The sequence below is a fragment of the Prorops nasuta genome, unplaced genomic scaffold, assembly GCF_024137725.1.
Source record: "Prorops nasuta isolate Cenicafe-Biocafe unplaced genomic scaffold, Cenicafe_Pnas_1.2 PNAS00039, whole genome shotgun sequence".
Lineage (NCBI taxonomy): Eukaryota > Metazoa > Arthropoda > Insecta > Hymenoptera > Bethylidae > Prorops > Prorops nasuta.
This window is the reverse complement of record NW_027116836.1, coordinates 1,477,575-1,489,006: the sequence shown is the minus strand read 5'-3', so window position 1 is coordinate 1,489,006 and position 11,432 is coordinate 1,477,575.

The window sequence follows — 11,432 nt, the reverse complement described above, 5'->3', positions numbered from 1 at the left end:
TAGGATAACTCACTTGGGGTCAGGGAGTACTTTTATGTGACTAGGGTAACTCACTTGCTGTCAGAGAGAACATATGAAGGGGCAACGATAACTCACTTGGGGTCAGGGAGTACTTATATAGGGGCTATGGTAACTCACTTGGGTTCAGCGAGTACTTCTATGAGACTAGGGTAACTCACTTGGGGTCATGGAGTACATCTATGGGACTAGGGTAACTCACTTGGGGTCAGGGAGTACTTATATAGGGGCTATGGTAACTCACTTGGGGTCAGGGAGTACTTCTATGTGACTAGGGTAACTTACTTGGGGTCAGGGAGTACTTCTATGGGACTAGGGTAACTCACTTGGGGTCAGGGAGTACTTATATAGGGGCTATGGTAACTCACTTGGGGTCAGGGAGTACTTCTATGTGACTAGGGTAACTCACTTGGGGTCAGGTAGTACTTCTAAGGGACTAGGGTAACTCACTTGGGGTCAGGGAGTACTTCTATGGGACTAGGGTAACTCACTTGGGGTCAGGGAGTACTTATATAGGGGCTATGGTAACTCACTTCGGGTCAGGGAGTACTTCTATGTGACTAGGGTAACTCACTTGGGGTCAGGGAGTACTTCTATGGGACTAGGGTAACTCAGTTGGGGTCAGGGAGTACTTATATAGGGGCTATGGTAACTCACTTGGGGTCAGGGAGTACTTCTATGTGACTAGGGTAACTCACTTGGGGTCAGGTAGTACTTCTATGGGACTACGGTAACTCACTTGGGGTCAGGGAGTACTTCTATGGGACTAGGGTAACTCACTTGGGGTCAGGGAGTACTTCTATGTGACTAGGGTAACTCACTTGGGGTCAGGGAGTACTTCTATGGGACTAGGGTAACTCACTTGGGGTCAGGGAGTACTTCTATGTGACTAGGGTAACTCACTTGGGGTCAGGGAGTACTTCTATGGGACTAGGGTAACTCACTTGGGGTCAGGGAGTACTTATATAGGGGCAATGGTAACTCACTTGGGGTCAGGGAGTACTTCTATGTGACTAGGAGAATTCACTTTGGGTCAGGGAGTACTTCTATGGGACTACGGTATCTCACTTGGGGTCAGGGAGTACTTATATAGGGGCTAGGGTAACTGACTTGGGGTCGGGGAGTACTTCTATGTGACTAGGGTAACTCACTTGGGGTCAGGGAGTACTTCTATGTGACTAGGGTAACTCACTTGGGGTCAGGGAGTACTTCTATGGGACTAGGGTAACTCACTTGGGGTCAGGGAGTACTTATATAGGGGCAATGGTAACTCACTTGGGGTCAGGGAGTACTTCTATGTGACTAGGATAATTCACTTGGGGTCAGGGAGTACTTCTATGGGACTAGGGAAACTCACTTGGGGTCAGGGAGTACTTATATAGGGGCTATGGTAACTCACTTGGGGTCAGGGAGTACTTCTATGTGACTAGGGTAACTCACTTTGGGTCAGGGAGTACTTATATTGGACTAGGGTAACTCAGTTGGGGTCAGGGAGTAGTACTATGGGACTAGGGTAACTCACTTGCTGTCAGAGAGTACATATAAAGGGGCTAGGATAACTCACTTGGGGTCAGGGAGTAGTAATATGGGACTAGGGTAACTCACTTGCTGTCAGAGAGTACATATAAAGGGGCTAGGATAACTCACTTGGGGTCAGGGAGTACTTCTATGTGACTAGGGTAACTCACTTGGGGTCAGGTAGTACTTCTAAGGGACTAGGGTAACTCACTTGGGGTCAGGGAGTACTTCTATGGGACTAGGGTAACTCACTTGGGGTCAGGGAGTACTTATATAGGGGCTATGGTAACTCACTTCGGGTCAGGGAGTACTTCTATGTGACTAGGGTAACTCACTTGGGGTCAGGGAGTACTTCTATGGGACTAGGGTAACTCACTTGTGGTCAGGGAGTACTTATATAGGGGCAATGGTAACTCACTTGGGGTCAGGGAGTACTTCTATGTGACTAGGAGAATTCACTTGGGGTCAGGGAGTACTTCTATGGGACTACGGTATCTCACTTTGGGTCAGGGAGTACTTATATAGGGGCTAGGGTAACTGACTTGGGGTCGGGGAGTACTTCTATGTGACTAGGGTAACTCACTTGGGGTCAGGGAGTACTTATATAGGGGCTAGGGTAACTCACTTTGGGTCAAGCATTACTTATATGGGACTAGGGTAACTCACTTGGGGTCAGGGAGTTCATTTATGTGACTAAGGTAACACACTTGGGGACAGGGAATACTTATAAAGGTGCTAGGGTGACTCACTTTCGGTCAGAGTGTACATATAAAGGGGCTAGGATAACTCACTTGGGGTCATGGAGTACATTTATGGGACTAAGGTAACATATTTGGGGGTCAGGGAGTACTTATAAAGGGGCTATTGTAACTCACTTGCGGTCAGAGAGTACATATAAAGGGGATAGGATAACTCACTTGGGGCGGGGGAGTACTTTATAAGGGGCTAAGGTAACACACTTGGGTTCAGGGAGTACTTATATAAGACTAGGGTAACACACTTGGGGTCAGGGGGTACTTATAAAGGGGTTTGAATAACTCACTTGCGGTCAGAGAGTGCATATAAAGGGGCTAGGATAACTCACTTGGGGTCAGGGAGTACTACTATGGGACTACGGTAACTCACTTGCGGTCAGAGAGTACATATAAATGGGCTAGGATAACACACTTGGGGTCAGTGAGTACTTATAAAGGTGATATGGTAACTCACTTGGGGTCAGGGAGTACTTATAAAGGGGCTAGGGTAACTCACTTTGGGTCAAGGAGTACTTATATGGGACTAGGGTAACTCACTTGGTGTCTGTGAGTTCTTATATGGGGCCAGGGTAACTCACTTGGGGTCAGGGAGTACTTATAAAGGGGCTAGGTTAACTCACTTTGGGTCAAAGAGTACTTTTATGTGACTAGGGTAACTCACTTGCGGTCAGAGAGTACATATAAAGGGGCAAGGATAACTCACTTGGGGTCAGGGAGTACTTATATAGGGGCTATGGTAACTCAATTGGGGTCAGGGAGTACTTCTATGTCACTAGGGTAACTCACTTGGGGTCAGGGAGTACTTCTATGGGACTAGGGTAACTCACTTAGGGTCAGGGAGTACTTATATAGGGGCTATGGTAACTCACTTGGGGTCAGGGAGTACTTCTATGTGACTAGGGTAACTCACTTGGGGTCAGGGAGTACTTCTATGGGACTAGGGTAACTCACTTGGGGTCAGGGAGTACATATATAGGGGCTAGGGTAACTCAGTTGGGTTCGGGGAATACTTCTATGTGACTAGGGTAACTCACTTGGGGTCAGGGAGTACTTCTATAGGACGAGGGTAACTCACTTGCGGTCAGAGAGTACATATAAAAGGGCCAGGATAACTCACATGGGGTCAGGGAGTACTTTTATGTGACTAGGGTAACTCACTTGCTGTCAGAGAGTACATATAAAGGGGCAACGATAACTCACTTGGGGTCAGGGAGTACTTATATAGGGGCTATGGTAACTCACTTGGGTTCAGGGAGTACTTCTATGAGACTAGGGTAACTCACTTGGGGTCATGGAGTACATCTATGGGACTAGGGTAACTCACTTGGGGTCAGGGAGTACTTCTATGGGACTAGGGTAACTCACTTGGGGTCAGGGAGTACTTATATAGGGGCTATGGTAACTCACTTGGGGTCAGGGAGTACTTCTATGTGACTAGGGTAACTCACTTGGGGTCAGGGAGTACTTCTATGGGACTAGGGTAACTCACTTGGGGTCAGGGAGTACTTATATAGGGGCTATGGTAACTCACTTGGGGTCAGGGAGTACTTCTATGTGACTAGGGTAACTCACTTGGGGTCAGGTAGTACTTCTATGGGACTAGGGTAACTCACTTGGAGTCAGGGAGTACTTATATAGGGGCTATGGTAACTCACTTGGCGTCAGGGAGTACTTCTATGTGACTAGGGTAACTCACTTGGGGTCAGGGAGTACTTCTATGTGACTAGGGTAACTCACTTGGGGTCAGGGAGTACTTCTATGGGACTAGGGTAACTCACTTGGGGTCAGGGAGTACTTATATAGGGGCTATGGTAACTCACTTGGGGTCAGGGAGTACTTCTATGTGACTAGGGTAACTCACTTGGGGTCAGGGAGTACTTCTATGGGACTAGGGTAACTCACTTGGGGTCAGGGAGTACTTATATAGGGGCTAGGGTAACTGACTTGGGGTCAGGGAGTACTTCTATGTGACTAGGGTAACTCATTTGGGGTCAGGGAGTACTTCTATGGGGCTAGGATAACTCACTTGCGGTCAGAGAGTACATATAAAGGGACTAGGATAACTCACTTGGGGTCAGGAAGTACTTATAAAGGTGCTATGGGAACTCACTTGGGGTCGGGGAGTACTTATATGGGACTAGGGTAATACACTTGGGGTCAGGGAGTACTTCTATGGGACTAGGGTAACTCACTTGGGGTCAGGGAGTACTTATATAGGGGCTATGGTAACTCACTTGGGGTCAGGGAGTACTTCTATGTGACTAGGGTAACTCACTTGGGGTCAGGTAGTACTTCTATGGGACTAGGGTAACTCACTTGGAGTCAGGGAGTACTTATATAGGGGCTATGGTAACTCACTTGGCGTCAGGGAGTACTTCTATGTGACTAGGGTAACTCACTTGGGGTCAGGGAGTACTTCTATGTGACTAGGGTAACTCACTTGGGGTCAGGGAGTACTTCTATGGGACTAGGGTAACTCACTTGGGGTCAGGGAGTACTTATATAGGGGCTATGGTAACTCACTTGGGGTCAGGGAGTAATTCTATGTGACTAGGGTAACTCACTTGGGGTCAGGGAGTACTTCTATGGGACTAGGGTAACTCACTTGGGGTCAGGGAGTACTTATATAGGGGCTAGGGTAACTGACTTGGGGTCAGGGAGTACTTCTATGTGACTAGGGTAACTCACTTGGGGTCTGGGAGTACTTCTATGTGACTAGGGTAACTCACTTGGGGTCAGGGAGTACTTCTATGGGACTAGGGTAACTCACTTGGGGTCAGGGAGTACTTATATAGGGGCTATGGTAACTCACTTGGGGTCAGGGAGTACTTCTATGGGGCTAGGATAACTCACTTGCGGTCAGAGAGTACATATAAAGGGACTAGGATAACTCACTTGGGGTCTGGAAGTACTTATAAAGGTGCTATGGGAACTCACTTGGGGTCAGGGAGTACTTCTATGGGACTAGGGTAACTCACTTGGGGCATGGGAGTACATATAAAGCGTCTAGGGTAACTCACTTGGAGTCTGGGAGTACTTATAAAGGGGCTATGGTAACTCACTTGGGGTCAGGGAGTACTTCTATGTGACTAGGGTAACTCACTTGGGGTCAGGGAGTACTTCTATGTGACTAGGGTAACTCACTTGGGGTCAGGGAGTACTTCTATGGGACTAGGGTAACTCACTTGGGGTCAGGGAGTACTTATATAGGGGCTATGGTAACTCACTTGGGGTCAGGGAGTACTTCTATGGAAATAGGGTAATACACTTGGGGTCTGGGAGTACTTATATGGGACTAGGGTAACTCACTTGGGGTCAGGGAGTACTTATAAAGGGGCTAGGGTAACTCACTTGCAGTCAGAAAGTACATAAAAAGGGGCTAGGATAACTCACTTGGGGTCAGGGAGTACTTATAAAGGGGCTATGGTAACTCACTTTGTGTCAGGGAGTACTTATATGAGACTAGGGTAACACACTTGGGGTCAGGAAGTACTTCTATGGGACTAGGGTAACTCACTTGGGGCATGGGAGTACATATAAAGCGTCTAGGGTAACTCACTTGGAGTCTGGGAGTACTTATAAAGGGGCTATGGTAACTCACTTTGGGTCAGGGAGTACTTATATTGGACTAGGTTAACTCAGTTGGGGTCAGGGAGTAGTACTATGGGACTAGGGTAACTCACTTGCTGTCAGAGAGTACATATAAAGGGGCTAGGATAACTCACTTGGGGTCAGGGAGTACTTCTATGTGACTAGGGTAACTCACTGAGGGTCAGGGAGTACTTCTAAGGGACTAGGGTAACTCACTTGGGGTCAGGGAGTGCTTATATGGGGGCTAGGGTAACTCACTTTGGGTCAAGCAGTACTTATATGGGACTAGGGTAACTCAGATGGGGTCAGGGAGTACTTATATAGGGGCTAGGGTAACTCACTTTGGGTCAAGCATTACTTATATGGGACTAGGGTAACTCACTTGGGGTCAGGGAGTTCATTTATGTGACTAAGGTAACACACTTGGGGACAGGGAATACTTATAAAGGTGCTAGGGTGACTCACTTTCGGTCAGAGTGTACATATAAAGGGGCTAGGATAACTCACTTGGGGTCATGGAGTACATTTATGGGACTAAGGTAACATATTTGGGGGTCAGGGAGTACTTATAAAGGGGCTATTGTAACTCACTTGCGGTCAGAGAGTACATATAAAGGGGATAGGATAACTCACTTGGGGTGGGGGAGTACTTATAAAGGGGCTAAGGTAACACACTTGGGTTCAGGGAGTACTTATATAAGACTAGGGTAACACACTTGGGGTCAGGGGGGTACTTATAAAGGGGTTTGAATAACTCACTTGCGGTCAGAGAGTGCATATAAAGGGGCTAGGATAACTCACTTGGGGTCAGGGAGTACTACTATGGGACTACGGTAACTCACTTGCGGTCAGAGAGTACATATAAAGGGGCTAGGATAACACACTTGGGGTCAGTGAGTACTTATAAAGGTGATATGGTAACTCACTTGGGGTCAGGGAGTACTTATAAAGGGGCTAGGGTAACTCACTTTGGGTCAAGGAGTACTTATATGGGACTAGGGTAACTCACTTGGTGTCTGTGAGTTCTTATATGGGGCCAGGGTAACTCACTTGGGGTCAGGGAGTACTTATAAAGGGGCTAGGTTAACTCACTTTGGGTCAGGGAGTACTTATATAGGGGCTATGGTAACTCAATTGGGGTCAGGGAGTACTTCTATGTCACTAGGGTAACTCACTTGGGGTCAGGGAGTACTTCTATGGGACTAGGGTAACTCACTTAGGGTCAGGGAGTACTTATATAGGGGCTATGGTAACTCACTTGGGGTCAGGGAGTACTTCTATGTGACTAGGGTAACTCACTTGGGGTCAGGGAGTACTTCTATGGGACTAGGGTAACTCACTTGGGGTCAGGGAGTACATATATAGGGGCTAGGGTAACTCAGTTGGGTTCGGGGAATACTTCTATGTGACTAGGGTAACTCACTTGGGGTCAGAGAGTACATATAAAAGGGCCAGGATAACTCACATGGGGTCAGGGAGTACTTTTATGTGACTAGGGTAACTCACTTGCTGTCAGAGAGTACATATAAAGGGGCAACGATAACTCACTTGGGGTCAGGGAGTACTTATATAGGGGCTATGGTAACTCACTTGGGTTCAGGGAGTACTTCTATGAGACTAGGGTAACTCACTTGGGGTCATGGAGTACATCTATGGGACTAGGGTAACTCACTTGGGGTCAGGGAGTACTTCTATGGGACTAGGGTAACTCACTTGGGGTCAGGGAGTACTTATATAGGGGCTATGGTAACTCACTTGGGGTCAGGGAGTACTTCTATGTGACTAGGGTAACTCACTTGGGGTCAGGGAGTACTTCTATGGGACTAGGGTAACTCACTTGGGGTCAGGGAGTACTTATATAGGGGCTATGGTAACTCACTTGGGGTCAGGGAGTACTTCTATGTGACTAGGGTAACTCACTTGGGGTCAGGGAGTACTTCTATGGGACTAGGGTAACTCACTTGGGGTCAGGGAGTACTTATATAGGGGCTATGGTAACTCACTTGGGGTCAGGGAGTACTTCTATGTGACTAGGGTAACTCACTTGGGGTCAGGTAGTACTTCTATGGGACTAGGGTAACTCACTTGGAGTCAGGGAGTACTTATATAGGGGCTATGGTAACTCACTTGGCGTCAGGGAGTACTTCTATGTGACTAGGGTAACTCACTTGGGGTCAGGTAGTACTTCTATGGGACTAGGGTAACTCACTTGGAGTCAGGGAGTACTTATATAGGGGCTATGGTAACTCACTTGGCGTCAGGGAGTACTTCTATGTGACTAGGGTAACTCACTTGGGGTCAGGGAGTACTTCTATGTGACTAGGGTAACTCACTTGGGGTCAGGGAGTACTTCTATGGGACTAGGGTAACTCACTTGGGGTCAGGGAGTACTTATATAGGGGCTATGGTAACTCACTTGGGGTCAGGGAGTACTTCTATGTGACTAGGGTAACTCACTTGGGGTCAGGGAGTACTTCTATGGGACTAGGGTAACTCACTTGGGGTCAGGGAGTACTTATATAGGGGCTAGGGTAACTGACTTGGGGTCAGGGAGTACTTCTATGTGACTAGGGTAACTCACTTGGGGTCAGGGAGTACTTCTATGGGGCTAGGATAACTCACTTGCGGTCAGAGAGTACATATAAAGGGACTAGGATAACTCACTTGGGGTCTGGAAGTACTTATAAAGGTGCTATGGGAACTCACTTGGGGTCAGGGAGTACTTCTATGGGACTAGGGTAACTCACTTGGGGCATGGGAGTACATATAAAGCGTCTAGGGTAACTCACTTGGAGTCTGGGAGTACTTATAAAGGGGCTATGGTAACTCACTTGGGGTCAGGGAGTACTTCTATGTGACTAGGGTAACTCACTTGGGGTCAGGGAGTACTTCTATGTGACTAGGGTAACTCACTTGGGGTCAGGGAGTACTTCTATGGGACTAGGGTAACTCACTTGGGGTCAGGGAGTACTTATATAGGGGCTATGGTAACTCACTTGGGGTCAGGGAGTACTTCTATGGAAATAGGGTAATACACTTGGGGTCTGGGAGTACTTATATGGGACTAGGGTAACTCACTTGGGGTCAGGGAGTACTTATAAAGGGGCTAGGGTAACTCACTTGCAGTCAGAAAGTACATAAAAAGGGGCTAGGATAACTCACTTGGGGTCAGGGAGTACTTATAAAGGGGCTATGGTAACTCACTTTGTGTCAGGGAGTACTTATATGAGACTAGGGTAACACACTTGGGGTCAGGAAGTACTTCTATGGGACTAGGGTAACTCACTTGGGGCATGGGAGTACATATAAAGCGTCTAGGGTAACTCACTTGGAGTCTGGGAGTACTTATAAAGGGGCTATGGTAACTCACTTTGGGTCAGGGAGTACTTATATTGGACTAGGTTAACTCAGTTGGGGTCAGGGAGTAGTACTATGGGACTAGGGTAACTCACTTGCTGTCAGAGAGTACATATAAAGGGGCTAGGATAACTCACTTGGGGTCATGGAGTAGTACTATGGGACTAGGGTAACTCACTTGCTGTCAGAGAGTACATATAAAGGGGCTAGGATAACTCACTTGGGGTCAGGGAGTACTTTTATGTGACTAGGGTAACTCACTTGCTGTCAGAGAGAACATATAAAGGGGCAACGATAACTCACTTGGGGTCAGGGAGTACTTATATAGGGGCTATGGTAACTCACTTGGGTTCAGCGAGTACTTCTATGAGACTAGGGTAACTCACTTGGGGTCATGGAGTACATCTATTGGACTAGGGTAACTCACTTGGGGTCAGGGAGTACTTCTATGGGACTAGGATAACTCAGTTGGGGTCAGGGAGTACTTCTATGGGACTACGGTATCTCACTTGGGGTCAGGGAGTACTTATATAGGGGCTAGGGTAACTCACTTGGGGTCAGGGAGTACTTCTATGGAACTAGGGTAACTCACTTGGGGTCAGGGAGTACTTATATAGGGGCTATGGTAACTCACTTGGGGTCAGGGAGTACTTCTATGTGACTAGGGTAACTCACTTGGGGTCAGGGAGTACTTCTATGGGACTAGGGTAACTCACTTGGGGTCAGGGAGTACTTATATAGGGGCTATGGTAACTCACTTGGGGTCAGGGAGTACTTATATAGGGGCTATGGTAACTCACTTCGGGTCAGGGAGTACTTCTATGTGACTAGGGTAACTCACTTGGGGCAGGGAGTACTTCTATGGGACTAGGATAACTCAGTTGGGGTCAGGGAGTACTTCTATGGGACTACGGTATCTCACTTGGGGTCAGGGAGTACTTATATAGGGGCTAGGGTAACTCACTTGGGGTCAGGGAGTACTTCTATGGAACTAGGGTAACTCACTTGGGGTCAGGGAGTACTTATATAGGGGCTATGGTAACTCACTTGGGGTCAGGGAGTACTTCTATGTGACTAGGGTAACTCACTTGGGGTCAGGGAGTACTTCTATGGGACTAGGGTAACTCACTTGGGGTCAGGGAGTACTTATATAGGGGCTATGGTAACTCACTTGGGGTCAGGGAGTACTTCTATGTGACTAGGGTAACTCACTTGGGGTCAGGGAGTACTTCTATGGGGCTAGGATAACTCACTTGCGGTCAGAGAGTACATATAAAGGGACTAGGATAACTCACTTGTGGTCAGGAAGTACTTATAAAGGTGCTATGGGAACTCACTTGGGGTCAGGGAGTACTTATATGGGACTAGGGTAATACACTTGGGGTCAGGGAGTACTTCTATGGGACTAGGGTATCTCACTTGGGGTCAGGGAGTACTTATATAGGGGCTATGGTAACTCACTTGGGGTCAGGGAGTACTTCTATGTGACTAGGGTAACTCACTTGGGGTCAGGTAGTACTTCTATGGGACTAGGGTAACTCACTTGGAGTCAGGGAGTACTTATATAGGGGCTATGGTAAATCACTTGGCGTCAGGGAGTACTTCTATGTGACTAGGGTAACTCACTTGGGGTCAGGGAGTACTTCTATGTGACTAGGGTAACTCACTTGGGGTCAGGGAGTACTTCTATGGGACTAGGGTAACTCACTTGGGGTCAGGGAGTACTTATATAGGGGCTTTGGTAACTCACTTGGGGTCAGGGAGTACTTCTATGTGACTAGGGTAACTCACTTGGGGTCAGGGAGTACTTCTATGGGACTAGGGTAACTCACTTGGGGTCAGGGAGTACTTATATAGGGGCTAGGGTAACTGACTTGGGGTCAGGGAGTACTTCTATGTGACTAGGGTAACTCACTTGGGGTCAGGGAGTACTTCTATGGGGCTAGGATAACTCACTTGCGGTCAGAGAGTACATATAAAGGGACTAGGATAACTCACTTGGGGTCAGGAAGTACTTATAAAGGTGCTATGGGAACTCACTTGGGGTCAGGGAGTACTTATATGGGACTAGGGTAATACACTTGGGGTCAGGGAGTACTTCTATGGAAATAGGGTAACACACTTGGGGTCAGGGAATACTTCTATGGGACTGGGGTAACTCACTTGGGGCATGGGAGTACATATAAAGCGTCT